The sequence below is a fragment of the Podarcis vaucheri genome (assembly GCF_965113315.1).
Source record: "Podarcis vaucheri genome assembly, chromosome: 3".
In the NCBI taxonomy this organism is placed as follows: domain Eukaryota; kingdom Metazoa; phylum Chordata; class Lepidosauria; order Squamata; family Lacertidae; genus Podarcis; species Podarcis vaucheri.
Window position 1 is genome coordinate 52,052,587 of NC_138761.1, and position 14,385 is coordinate 52,066,971.

The following is a 14,385-nucleotide window of genomic DNA, read 5'->3' on the forward strand; positions in this document are numbered from 1 at the left end:
ATTGAAGATTTTACCATTTCCCCAGAGGACAGCTAAAATGTATTAAGCTGATTGAAATAAATTAGTTTATCCAGATGCATGGACCACTCTTAGGCTTACACTAGTCTGGTGGTGAGAGGCTAGGAGAGATAGCAGGTGTCTTGGAGCAGGGAACTGAGTGGAGGTGTACATGGGCACATGCATGCAAACAAGATAAGCATGTAGAGACTTTACAGAGCAGCTGAGAGCCTGTGATTGGTATGGAGAAAAAGCAAGAGAGGCCATGCCCATCAGACCGGTTTGGGGAATGAGTCATCTCTTGGAGCAAGGGAAGTAGATAAAAGTAGGGGAGAGAATAGATCTCTGCTCATTGTACAATATTCATCTGTCCTTAGGCAATGTTTTCATACACATTCTCTCCATTCTCATTTGTTTCATAATAAAGCTCTCCAGTTTTGGAACTTGCTTTCCCAGATACCAGAAAAATGCTAAGCTTGCCAATTTTCTGGGAGTACCATAAGCCTTCACTGTTCAGGGCAAGCATTTTGTGGCTGGGTATTAGAGGATTTTTTAAGGATAACTTTTACTCTACGTATATTTAAGTGTTTGGATAACATGTTTCTAAGTGTTGAGCTGCGCTGAGCCCTAGGAAATTCAGTAAAGCATAATAAAAGTGGTGGGAAGGAATTAGTAAATTAAACAAATTGATTGTCAACTCACATAAGAGGTATGCCTAAGTTTGTTAATGGTGGGTCTTTCCCTAAGAGTATTCCCACAGGATTATAGTTCTAGTCACTTAAGTTCCTCCATTAATCAAAGACTCCATAACAGAGCATGTGAATAACCTCTTGGGTTCAATCCATACTATCTCCCATTTATGTCTCAAGTACTTTGGCATTTTTAAAGCTATTGCTTTATTTGACCCCAGTGTCAAGATTAGCAGAGAACTGCTATGGATATAGGAGGGTTTTCTGTCCCTAAAAAAAAAAACCCCTGGTCAGGATCCAGTGAGCTCTGTGTGTTCCCCAACATTGTCTTCCATGCAGCCAGGCTTACCCAATTTCCTCTAGTGACTGGTGCTCCTCTTAATGCAGGGGTCAGGGCATAGGGGTACAGTGGTGCCTCGCAAGACGAAATTAATTCGTTCCGCAAGTTTTTTCTTCTTGCAAAGCACGGTTTCCCATAGGAATGCATTGAAAATCAATCAATGCGTTCCTATGGAAACCGCCTTCAGACCAGGTCCGGGGACAATCTGTCCCCCGACCTCTTCTGAAGGCTGGGGGGGGGGACAAGGGCTTTTCTTCCCACCCCCAGAATTTAAAAAAAACCCCGGGACAACGGAGGACTTCTCCGCTGTCCGGGGCGATCTTAAAATGCTGGCAGGCGGCATTTTAAAATCGCCCCGGGACAGCGGAGGACTTCTCCGCTGTCCGGGGCGATTTAAAAGCCTCTGGGAAGGCAGGCAGGGGGGACAAAGACTTTTGCCCCCTGGCAGCCTTCAGAAGAGGTCCTGGACCTCTTCTGAAGGCGGGCGGGGGGCGAAAGTCTTTGCTCCCCCCCGCCTGCCTTCAAAAGCCGTCCGGGATAGCGGGAAGCGCTTCCCTGCTATCCCGGACTGCTTTTAAAATGCTGGCGGTGGGGAGCAAAGCCTTTCGGCCCCCGCCGGCCTTCCTGGACCTCTTCTGAAGGCCGGGGGGGAGGGGAGGCTTTGCTCCCCACCGCCAGCATTTAAAAGAGGTCCCCGGAGATTTCCCTATGGGCTTTCTTTTTGCGAAGCAAGCCCATAGGGAAATTCGTCTTGCGAAGCAACTCGCAAACGGAAAACCCTTTTGTCTTGAGGGTTTTCCGTCTTGCGAGGCATTCGTCTTGCGAGGTACCACTGTATATGTGTTTTTTATGCCACTTTGTTTTTCTCTGTTCATCTCCGTCACATAGAGGAGGGAGAAAGGTTGTTTTCTGCTGCTCCAGAGAAGCGGACACGGAGCAATGGATCCAAACTACAAGAAAGAAGATTCCACCTAAACATTAGGAAGAACTTCCTGACAGTAAGAGCTGTTCGACAGTGGAATTTGCTGCCAAGGAGTGTGGTGGAGTCTCCTTCTTTGGAGGTCTTTAAGCAGAGGCTTGACAACCATAGGTCAGGAGTGCTCTGATGGTGTTTCCTGCTTGGCAGGGGGTTGGACTCGATGGCCCTTGTGGTCTCTTCCAACTCTATGATTCTATGATCTTTCTTGCAGTGCCAACCCTTTTAGTTGCGTACTCTTTGCAGGTACATGAAGTAGTTATTCCAGGAAACTCTTTGAAAAGCCTTGTTTTTAAAAATGTGGAAAATAATACTGACTCTTCAGGAACTCTATTTTTAGTCTTTATTATACAATCACTGAACTGTAAAAATACATAAATTTTACTTCCTTTTCTTGGTCATTATCCTCTTGTATTGTGTTAAATCTGTGTTTCTGTTGCACAAAGAAAATTCAAGCCTTTTCCCCAGATAACCCATTCATTATTTTGGGGAGGTAGTAAATCCAAAAGTTAATACCGTATTTTTCGCCCCATAAGACGCACTTTTTCCCCTCCAAAAATGAAGGGGAAATCGGGGTGCGTCTTATGGGGCGAATGCCTGCAAGCCTCGCGCGCCCGGCAGGAGGTCCCACCGGGTGCGCGAGGCTTGGGGCGGCAGCCTGTCGCCCGAAGCACGGGGAGCCCTCGGGAGGGCTCCCCCTGCTTCGGGCGAGTGTCTGCAAGCCTCGTGCATCCGGTAGGAGGTCCCACCGGGTGCGGGAGGCTTGGGGCGGCAGCGGACTGCTTGCGCGCACCTAGAAGCTTGCCGGGACCTCCTGCCGGGTGCGGGAGGCTTGGGGCGGCAGCGGACTGCTTGCCGGCATGCAGAAGCTTGGCGCGCGCTGAGCTCAGCACGCCCCAAGCTTCTAGGTGCGCGCAAGCAGTCCGCTGCCGCCCCAAGCCTCGCGCACCCAGCGGGACCTCCTGCCGGGTGCGGGAGGCTTGGGGCGGCAGCGGACTGCTTGCCGGCATGCAGAAGCTTGACGCGCGCTGAGCTCAGCACGCCCCAAGCTTCTAGGTGCGCGCAAGCAGTCCGCTGCCGCCCCAAGCCTCGCGCACCCAGCGGGACCGGGAGGCTTGGGGCGGCAGCGGACTGCTTGCCGGCATGCAGAAGCTTGGCGCGCACTGAGCTCAGCACGCCCCAAGCTTCTAGGTGCGCGCAAGCAGTCCGCTGCCGCCCCAAGCCTCGCGCACCCAGCGGGACCTCCTGCCGGGTGCAGGAGGCTTAGGGCGGCAGCGGACTGCTTGCCGGCATGCAGAAGCTTGGGGCGAGCTGAGCTCAGCACACCCCAAGCTTCTAGGTGCGCGCAAGCAGTCCGCTGCCGCCCCAAGCCTCGCGCACCCAGCGGGACCTCCTGCCGGGTGCGGGAGGCTTGGGGCGGCAGCGGACTGCTTGCCGGCATGCAGAATCTTGGCGCGCGCTGAGCTCAGCACGCCCCAAGCTTCTAGGTGCGCGCAAGCAGTCCGCTGCCGCCCCAAGCCTCGCGCACCCAGCGGGACCGGGAGGCTTGGGGCGGCAGCGGACTGCTTGCCGGCATGCAGAAGCTTGGCGCGCACTGAGCTCAGCACGCCCCAAGCTTCTAGGTGCGCGCAAGCAGTCCGCTGCCGCCCCAAGCCTCGCGCACCCAGCGGGACCTCCTGCCGGGTGCAGGAGGCTTAGGGCGGCAGCGGACTGCTTGCCGGCATGCAGAAGCTTGGGGCGAGCTGAGCTCAGCACACCCCAAGCTTCTAGGTGCGCGCAAGCAGTCCGCTGCCGCCCCAAGCCTCGCGCACCCAGCGGGACCTCCTGCCGGGTGCGGGAGGCTTGGGGCGGCAGCGGACTGCTTGCCGGCATGCAGAATCTTGGCGCGCGCTGAGCTCAGCACGCCCCAAGCTTCTAGGTGCGCGCAAGCAGTCCGCTGCCGCCCCAAGCCTCGCGCACCCAGCGGGACCTCCTGCCGGGTGCGGGAGGCTTGGGGCGGCAGCGGACTGCTTGCCGGCATGCAGAAGCTTGGCGCGCGCTGAGCTCAGCACGCCCCAAGCTTCTAGGTGCGCGCAAGCAGTCCGCTGCCGCCCCAAGCCTCGCGCACCCGGCGGGACCTCCTGCCGGGTGCGGGAGGCTTGGGGCGGCAGCGGACTGCTTGCCGGCACGCAGAAGCTTGGGGCGCGCTGACCTCAGCTTGCCCCAAGCTTCTGGGTTAGCGCAGGGGTCCGCTAGCCCTGGGAGAGGCGCCCGGCTCTCCCACGCTAGCGGAGACCTTGCCGGCACGCAGAAGCTTGGGGCGCGCTGAGCTCCGCACGCCCCAAGCTCCTGGTGTAGCGCAGCGCACCTGGGGGAGAAATAAAATTTTTTTCCTTTATTTCCCCCTCTAAAATCTAGGTGCGTCTTATGGGCCGGTGCGTCTTATGGGGCGAAAAATACGGTAATTCAGTACATGTTTTGATTGGATTTCTGTTTGTTTACTTGAGTGATTTAGTTGTATTTAAATATGGGTTTCAAAAATGTGTTTCATCAGCCAATGTAAAAGGCGTAATAGAATTATTTTAATAAACTTTATAATTCAGTTGTTGGGGGCCTCCCGTTCCATGAGAGTTTTGCACAAAAGCTTTGGATATGTTCATGTGCCTCTGAAGAGGCCACAAGAAGGTATTTAGCTAGCATTCTCATATGCATCTCAAGAATCAGAAACCACAAATGTATAAAGCTCATGTAATACCTTTGGGAAATTGCTGTCAAGCATAACCATGCATGAGTGCTAGTTAGTGCAAGAAGGGGTTAAGATAATAGAGCTGGATTTCTAGACTCTGCCCCCTTCTCTGATGAGGGAGGAAGTGTTCTCTTCCTGTTACATCTCTCTCCGTTCCATTTAACTGATTAAGGAAGACGTGTCTAAGCAAACAGCAACTTTAGAGCTTATGTTTGAAGCTAACTTTCTGTATTTTCTAGCCAAGGGTATTTTGCCTATGTTCTTGCTGCTGCTTGGATAAATGCATGAATCTGACCTTTTGAACATTTTGTAAGTAAAGCATTTTAAATTTACTTAAAAGTGTGTGGTCTGTTCTTTACAAGGGATAGAAAGAGGGGAATACTTTGCAAGCGAACTAAACAGGATAAAAAGATTTAACAGTCTACATTTCCATACTACTACTGCTGCTTGAGTTATGTGAATTTAAACTCTGTTACCAAGGGTTCTCTCCTGCTGGAGAGTCTGTTTAGCCCCACGTTTTGAATCCAGGTGCCCAGCAGATTCTTTTGTTATTTACCCCACACACGTGGGCCACGGGGCTTTATATTTTCCTCCTACAATACCTACCCTGTCATTGGTACAAATTACTTGTTCCAACTGCGAGCTATCTGAACAATTGGGTGGACCTTATCTTTGTACTTTTTTGGTTACATTTTTTTCTCATTTACTTTTTTAAAATAAGGTGGGGAAAGTGTACTCAGATCACAGCTTTGCAAATGTGGTAACAGCCAAAAAAGAAACAAAGCCCTTAGCATTCTTAAAGCCATGCACAAAAGCCTATTATAGTCACTGTTCCATGTGCATTCATCTGTGGTTAGAAAGTCCAGAGCCTACACTCACTTGCTGAAGTCCTATAATAGATAACTAATCTGATCCAAAGCTTCTCCTGAACTTTTATGTAAGAAAGATGCATGTTTGTAGGATACCTCTAAGCCAAAGGTAGGAAAATCTGCGGCCCTGCAGATGTTGCTGGACTTCATCCCCAGTCAGTATGGCCACTGGCCAGGGATAACAAGAGTTGTTGTCCAGCAACATCTGAAGGGCCACAGATTCCCACCACTTCTCTAAGGCTTATGTAGATTTTATTGTACGATTATAATCTGTAAAATTATACTGTACCTTGTTTTCTTTTTAAGGAATTTCATTTCTAAAAGATGCAGAAATTACCATAAAATCCACAACGGCTGGAAGGGATAGTTCAAATACAGTGGTGCCTCGCAAGACGAAATTAATTCGTTCCGCAATTCTCTTCGTCTTGCGGTTTTTTCGTCTTGCGATGCACGGTTTCCCATAGGAATGCATTGAAAATCAATTAATGCGTTCCTAGGGAAACCACCTTCAGGACAGGTCCGGGGACAGTCTGTCCCCGGACCTCTTCTGAAGGCTGGGGGGGGGGAACAAGGGCTTTTCTCCCCACCCCCAGCATTTTAAAAAACCCTGGGACAGCGGAGGACTTCTCCGCTGTGCGGGGCTATTCAAAATGCTGGCGGGCGGCATTTTAAAATCGCCCCGGACAGCGGAGGACTTCTCCGCTGTCCGGGGCGATTTAAAAGCCCCTGGGAAGGCAGGCAGGGGGGACAAAGACTTTTGCCCCCTGCCCGCCTTCAGAAGGTGTTCCCGCCCCCGCCCCACTTCGGAAGAGCTTTCCGCAGTGGGGCGGCGGGGCCAGGTATCCCCGCCCCCCCCGCCCCACTTCGGAACAGCGTTTTAAAATGCTGGGGGTCGGGAGCGAAGCGCTGCCGACCCCCAGCATTTTAAAATCTCCCCGTGTCCCGGGGAGGTTTTAAAATGCTGGGGGTCGGCAGCGCTTCGCTCCCGACCCCCAGCATTTTAAAATCTCCCCGTGTCCCGGGGAGGTTTTAAAATGCTGGGGGTCGGCAGCGCTTCGCTCCCGACCCCCAGCATTTTAAAATCTTCCCAGGACACGGGGAGATTTTAAAATGCTGGGGGTCGGCAGCGCTTCGCTCCCGACCCCCAGCATTTTAAAATCTTCCCAGGACAGAGACTTCTCTGCTGTCCCTTGGAGATTTTAAAATGCTGGGGGTCGGCAGCGAACGCTTCGCTCCCGCCCGCCAGCATTTTAAGATCGCCCGGGGCAGGCGGGGGGGAGGCAGGCGGTCGGGAGCAAAGACTTTTGCCCCCCGCCGGCCTTCAGAAGAGGTCCTCTTCTGAAGGCCGGCTGTGGGCGAAAGTCTTTGCTCCCGACCGCCAGCATTTCCCTATGGGCTTTCGTCTTGCGATGCAAGCCCATAGGGAAATTCGTCTTGCGAAGCGCCTCCAAAACAGAAAACCCTTTCGTCTTGCGGGTTTTCCGTCTTGCGAGGCATTCGTCTTGCGGGGTACCACTGTAATCAGAAGTATCTGAAAGCCAATATAAAAGGAAAGGATGAGTCGAGGGCCTGTCCTTTTAGTTATTTGCTATTTATATATGTATTTAGCTAACTGCCACAGTGCTCTAAAAGGATCCACTTAAGCTTAGCTGAGGTAGGCTCATATCTAAAATTTATTGAATTCCTTTGCCAACACTCTACAGTATTGGAACTTATTTTCTAGTACATGGTGTGGTGACAGAATATCTTGTGCCAAATATAAAGGTCAGACCCTAGTCCTCATTGTTGTAGAGATAAACTTGAAAAAATTATCGTCTACTTATCCAGAAACTTAACAGCTTCAGTAGACATGTGACTGGGTCTTATGGGGTCTGCAGCATTCTCAGTAATTTTGCTCCTCAACTATTTTTTCATACCCTACTCTCGCCTGAAGGATGTGTCAGCTACTTCGAATCATTTCCATAATTCTGTAATATAGCTTCAACTTACCACTGGCTCTCATTGGTCGTCACAACTAAATTCCCTCTGCTATTCTGTGCCTGCATAATTTCTCAGTAATCTTACAACCAGAATAAATGTTGCACATTTGTAATGTTAACATGTACAATGAAATGACTTCAGAACTCGGATCAGGATCAGATTTCTGGGTCACTGAATTTAAAGGCCAGAAAGTACCTTTCAAAGATAGATACTCACTCAACAGGTTTTCTGGAATTAGAATCAGCAGTACACCTGAAATAACTAACAAACTCTCTTACTGTTTTGCTTTGTGCCAATGTCCTGTGATCTCCCTTGCAGTCGGGCATAGTACATGGGAAAGATTGGGGGGGAGCCTTTGTTTATAGTCCTCACTTTACCAAAAGTTCGTGTTGGTTCACGAAAAGAAAAAAACTCCAAAATCCACATAATCTTTATTAGAACCAACCAAAATTGTCACTAAAGTGTGACAAGCTTTTGAGTTCTCCATAACTCATCAGACAAAATATTACATAAAACAGTATTACATAAATACAGTATTGATGAGGTCAACTTGTAGGCACAGTTCCAAGAAGGAGATTGCAGGCTGAGTAAATCCCTCCCAGGTTACACACTATGATTCAGGGATGAAGAAGCAACAACTTTCCTGTTTTTCCCATAGCATTTGTATCTAGAGATAAGAGTTCTCTCAATTATACCAGTTTTCTGTTGTACCCACTATATACTTTTTTTAAAGAACAGTTGTCTTACCTTGCTTCAGATGTTGCTATACTAGCATATATACATCTATGCACAGTATTTCTCTCCATATGTCCCTTTCGCTTTTTACCCTCAGTGCTCAGTCCACTTTGAATTGTTATGGTGTGCCCCTGTACTTTTGGTGCCAATGTCTTTCCCTTTCTCATTTGGTCAATCATAAAAAAATATCTTCATACCTGGGGGATAGTTTGTTCCCAACCAGATACTCCTCAGCTTCTGTCAACTTTCCCCGTTCCATACCCTCAATCAGTCTAAAAGAGAAGTTACCGGTAAATCTTTCAGGAAAGGGAGAAAAATACATTTAATTCTGCTGTTGCTCTTTGTACTGTGGTAAAACACCTGTTGAAGTAAAATACTTTTCCTGAATAAGAATGACATGTTTGGACAGTGTTAACACAAACTAGGAAATAAAAACTTCCCTTGCAAAATTAACCCATCCTCATTTGTTGTGTAGGTTACATGCATCGAAGTATCATTTAAGCCAGCTAATTAGATTTAACATGCGGTTTTCCAATATGAGGGGGCGGGGTGGACTTTATTACACCAATGAGAATTACTAATATATTTGATGGCCTTCAGCTTCCTAATTCTACATATGTAATTCATATCAATTGCATTGAGACCCTATATATGTGTTTAAAGCCGTATCAATCCTATGCAAAGTTAGATGCCTAAAGTGCAGTCACTGATGTGAGTAATCAGAAGGGCCATTGAATTGAGTAAAGCATCCTCCACTTAATTGAGTATTGGATTGCAGCCTAAGCCTGTTGAAATTAATGGGCCAACTATCAAAAAGTACTGGGGTTTTAAATTTAGCTATTTCTCATTTCACGCCCATTCCCATGAGTTGCAAACAATTATATAATGGTATGCCAAAAGAATCACAATTTACAGCACAATCCTAACCATGTATGCTCAGAATTAAGTCCTTTTGAATCCAGTGGAGTTTACTCTCAGTTAAGTGGAGTTAGGATTCCAGCCTAATTCAAGTAGACTTATTTACCAACTGCAAAAAAAAGCTAAATTATAAAATAGCAATTGAAGATGACAGACCAATAGTCTGACTCAGTATAGGTCAGTTTCCAGAGCCCTCCCCCCCCAAAAAAAGTGAACTGGGATTCAAAATACATACTACTTTGCCTCCAGTGTACTTCCATGACTTGTTTGGGAAATGGTGAACCCATGACGTTAGCCGCAATTCATATCTACCCCCTATCCTGTTCTTTCTTATTAAATACTGTGTTTTGAGAAAAGCGGAACAACTTTGCTGCATTTTAAGACAGTACAGTAATATGTACACAGCCATAGATGCTGTTTTTATGGTTTCAAAATGTTCCCGACAAGCCTTGGCTTCAGTTCATCAAGCTACTTGTGCATATCCCTGGGAGGAAGACAGCATAATGTTCAATGGAGTGTACAGGAGCAAAAAGGTCTGCTCATGCAGTGGGACTCCACCCCCCCACCCTGCCTGTTCTGGGTTTTCCCTCAACCCACCAGAGCAGATTTAGGGGGCGTGGAGGAAGGACAGGACAAAAAGGCCAGTTGTGTGAGCGGACCTTGTTCTGCTCATGCAACAATTTAGTTGAACCAACCCCAGATGTATGTGAATAGCTTATTTCACTTCACTCAAAAGTATATTAACTGCTCAAAAATAAAGCACCCTGCAACAGAGAAGCAGATATATACCATTTGGGATTTCTATGATACTGATAACACTGGGAAAGTAAATACTCTACCCAAAGTAATTTTATTTCACCAAATGTAGGATGATTTCTAAATTGATTCAAGCTAAACAAACAGTAATTCATGATCAAAAATTGATATTTAGAACCAGTAGCATAGTATGTGTCCCACTGTTCTAATTAGCTGATATGAAAATCTTCAAAATATGCAGGCATATGTAAGGCACCTGGTTTTTGAAGAAGGAAAAGTCCCCACCAAGAATTAATTAATTACGGCTCAGCAGCCCTCTGAGACAAATAAATGTAAATGTTGCTTCTTCCTGCACCCCCCTTTATAAAGCAATTGAGGCATAGTAAGGTATATTTCTTGTAACAAGCCATGAGAGGGTGTGGATGCCTTACTAGGCAATTAGTACAAATAGCCAGAAAGTATTTTGTTGCTAGTGCATGCTTCCAAGTTTTATTGATTTTTGCTGTTTAAAATATCAGTTTTGGAGTAGTTCATGAATTATGTGTTTGTGCAAAAGCAATTCCTTTTAAAAGAAAAGTTTTTTTAAAACAAAGTTAAATTGTTAGCTAGATGAAGAATTGACATAACTAAAGAGCTATGTTTTTCCTGTTTGATTTCTCCCATTTGGGACCTTCTGGACCGTCTTGAGGGGCTGGGAGCTGGGGGTACTGTCATACAGTGGTTCCGCTCCTTCCTCCTGGGCCGTGTTCAGAAAGTGGTGGTGGGGGATGAGTATTCAGACCCCTGGGCTCTCACTTGTGGGGTGCCTCAGGGTTCTGTCCTCTCCCCCATGCTTTTCAACATCTACATGCAGCCGCTGGGAGAGATCATCAGGAGGTTTGGGCTGGGTGTTCATCAGTATGCAGATGATACCCAGCTCTACCTCTCTTTCAAATCAGAACCAGTGAAGGCGGTGACGGTCCTGTGTGAGTGTCTGGAGGCGGTTGGAGGATGGATGGCGGCAAACAGATTGAGATTGAATCCTGACAAGACAGAAGTACTGTTTCTGGGGGACAGGAGGCGGGCAGGTGTGGAGGATTCCCTGGTCCTGAATGGGGTAACTGTGCCCCTGAAGGACCAGGTGCGCAGCCTGGGAGTCATTTTGGATTCACAGCTGTCCATGGAGGCACAGGTTAAATCCGTGTCCAGGGCAGCTGTGTACCAGCTCCATCTGGTACGTAGGCTGAGACCCTATCTGCCCACGGACTGCCTCGCCAGAGTGGTGCATGCTCTGGTTATCTCCCACTTGGACTACTGCAATACGCTCTACGTGGGGCTACCTTTGAAGGTGACCCGGAAACTACAACTAATCCAGAATGCAGCAGCCAGACTGGTGACTGGGACCGGCTGCCGAGACCATATAACACCGGTCTTGAAAGACCTACATTGGCTCCCAGTACGTTTCCGAGCACAATTCAAAGTGTTGGTGCTGACCTTTAAAGCCCTAAACGGCCTCAGTCCAGCATACCTGAAGGAGCGTCTCCACCTCCCTCGTTCTACCCGGACACTGAGGTCCAGCACCGAGGGCCTTCTGGTGGTTCCCTCACTGCGAGAAGCCAAGTTACAGGGAACCAGGCAGAGGGCCTTCTCGGTAGTGGCGCCCTCCCTGTGGAACGCCCTCCCACCAGATGTCAAAGAGAACAACAACTACCAGACTTTTAGAAGACATCTGAAGGCAGCCCTGTTGCGGGAAGCTTTTAATGTTTGATGTATCACAGTATTTTAATATTCTTTTGGAAGCCGCCCAGAGTGGCTGGGGAGACCCAGCCAGATGGGCGGGGTATAAATAATAAATTATTATTATTATTATTATATTATTATTATTTGTAAAACATCTGGTAGCCATGTTCATTAAAGGCCTCATTTTGCACCTCACCAGTATCTTGGTATGATGTACATTTTTGGATGATCCTAACATACCTGCCAGTTCAAACCTTTGACCAGAAGTGAAACCTCTTTAGCACATTATGCTGCAAAGTTGCTGGTATCCTCTGCTGGCAGCATGACACATTCAGCTTGTGAGAAGGCTTTCACAGGCACTATTAATTTGCAGCCCACCATTTAATCTGGGAATCACAGTACCACTTAAAATCAGTGTACTTAACTCTTTCACCTCCATTCTAATGCCAGCTGAGATTGCTCATCACTGGAACAAAGATATAGAACAGAATTTCTGACACTGGAGCTTCCAAACATTGCTACTAGGGCAGCAGTAGCTAGTAGTGTCTAAAACAGAAAATATTGAACAAATCCCTGTTGCAGGGATTTGGGGCTACCATTTCTGTTTAGATGCAGTAGCTCTCCTAAAATTCCCTCTGCCCTGTCTTACCCTGTTAGTAGTCCACATTGAAACAGATCAACCCCATCTCTCCCCTTGAATGCTTGGTTTGTTGGTGTTCACTAGTCTGAATCAGTTTGCGAGACACTCACCTACCATAGTGCTTTCAACACCTGGAAAAAGCTGATGTCAGGATTCATCCGTGGCATCTCAATTCCCGACTTTTGCCTCAGCATATCCTGTTGTGATTCTTTTATGATGTCCCTGCCATGTCAGCATAAAATAAAATCGTGCTTCATCACATTGTGCAGCCTGACCCGTAAATACACCTTCTTCTATGTGCTTGAAATCTAGAAATCTGGAGCCAGGCTGTTTGTCTCAAGCACATATGATATAAAAAGTTCGGTTATTTTTTAATATACTTATTTGTAAAGTTTTGAAGGGGAGAGGGGAATGTGTGTACATTCAATTTAAATGTTGGCCTTTTTAGTTGCTCCATAACTCTTGTTTATTTACTAATAGAATAAACAGCTTAAAGGTAAAGGGACCCCTGACCATTAGATCCAGTCGTGGCCGACTCTGGGGTTGCGGTGCTCATCTCGCTTTATTGGCCAAGGGAGCCGACGTACAGCTTCCGGGTCATGTGGCAGGCATGACTAAGCCACTTCTGGCAAACCAGAGCAGCGCATGGAAACGCTGTTTACCTTCCCGCTGGAGCGGTACCTATTTATCTACTTGCACTTGATGTGCTTTCGAACTGCTAGGTGGGCAGGAATAAAGAACTTAATGGAACCTTTAAAACAAATATATTTCTATCATCAGCTTTTGTGCCTGTTGTCAATTGGCAAATTTTACACGTACATGTCTAAACAGAAGACTGGGCAGACGAGGAACACCAGGGGGCAAAAGATCCAATCAGAGCCAGTGGCGGAGGAAGGGAGTGCGGTGGGGGCGGTTCGCCCCGGGTGTCATCCCTGAGGGGGGGTGACATTTGGCGCACTACCCACCCCCAACTTCCAAGCCTACCCCGAGCTGTCAGGGGGAGGGGGGGAACTGTGCCACTTTGCCGACGGCATTCCCCCCTTCCCTCTTCATTTTGACAGCTGGGGGAGGCTTGGGAGTTGCGGGTGGGCGGCGCGGTGAATGTGTGCCATCGGCAGCTGGCTTCGTCCCCGGCTGCAGGGCGCGCGCACCGCTCCAGGCACCTGAGCGGCTATCCCGCGCCTGGGAGGGCACCCTCAGCACCCCACCCCCCTCGGGAGCGTGCCCACCCTGTGCAGCGAGGGCATATGCTCCGCCGCTGATCAGAGCATGTGCAGAGTTGATCACTCAGTACTGGTATTGAATTGGTAGCCCTGATTAACATATAAACATTAACAAGGGACAGTTACTTTCCATACTGAGCTTGCTCCTCCCAGTCTCTACTGATCCTAAATCTGATAGTTTTTGGCACTTGAGGCAGAACAGAAAATGGTCCATCCCCATTCCTTACCCCCGCTGCCGCCACCTCCTTATTACAGGAGCAATTGCTGGGCCTTAGATATGCATCCCTGTTGAGTGGGCCATTGCTGCTGGCACATAGTTTCTTCAGTTTGGGCAATTGTCTTTAAGTAAGGATATTGAAGTCATGTGAGAAGGATAGATTGTCTTTCAGAATAGACTGCAATTCTTTGATTATGCGCTAATAAAGCTACTATCCATATATTCCCAAGTTTCCTAGCATCTAATGGACTTCCTTTTGCAAGGCTTGCTTCACAGTATCAATAGCAGCAGCCTGATAAGGATATCCTAGATGTGGTCATCCTTCCCAATTTCTTCTAAATCTGGAATATCTAAAGCCAGTCGTTATGCCAGGAACCATTGAGGAAGCAGAATTTAGCCATCTGGATTAACGTGACAGACTATAAAGCTGGCATGAGATACAAATATATGTGGCTGAGGAATCTCTTGTATAGTCAGTTCCTTTAGTATTAAAACAGTAGATTATTGATAATCTTAAGAAATCTGCTCTTAGATTTTAAATCAACTTTCTAATTTTAATGTAAAATTTTTAATACAGTGGACGCTCAGGTTGTGAACGTAA

At 47.8% G+C, this 14,385-nt stretch overlaps 1 long non-coding RNA gene across 3 annotated transcripts in view; it reads left to right on the forward strand.

The window, feature by feature from the left end:
- Nucleotides 1-14,385, forward strand: part of LOC309529279 — a 34,207-nt gene that overhangs the window by 1,047 nt on the left and 18,775 nt on the right. For 2 of the 3 annotated variants that reach the window (XR_014218147.1, XR_014218148.1), the window contains exon 1: nt 4,450-5,036. This is a non-coding gene — a long non-coding RNA (uncharacterized lncRNA). Of the gene's footprint in view, nt 1-4,449; nt 5,037-14,385 lie in introns of those variants that run through there. The other variant, XR_014218146.1, reaches the window with a different exon arrangement.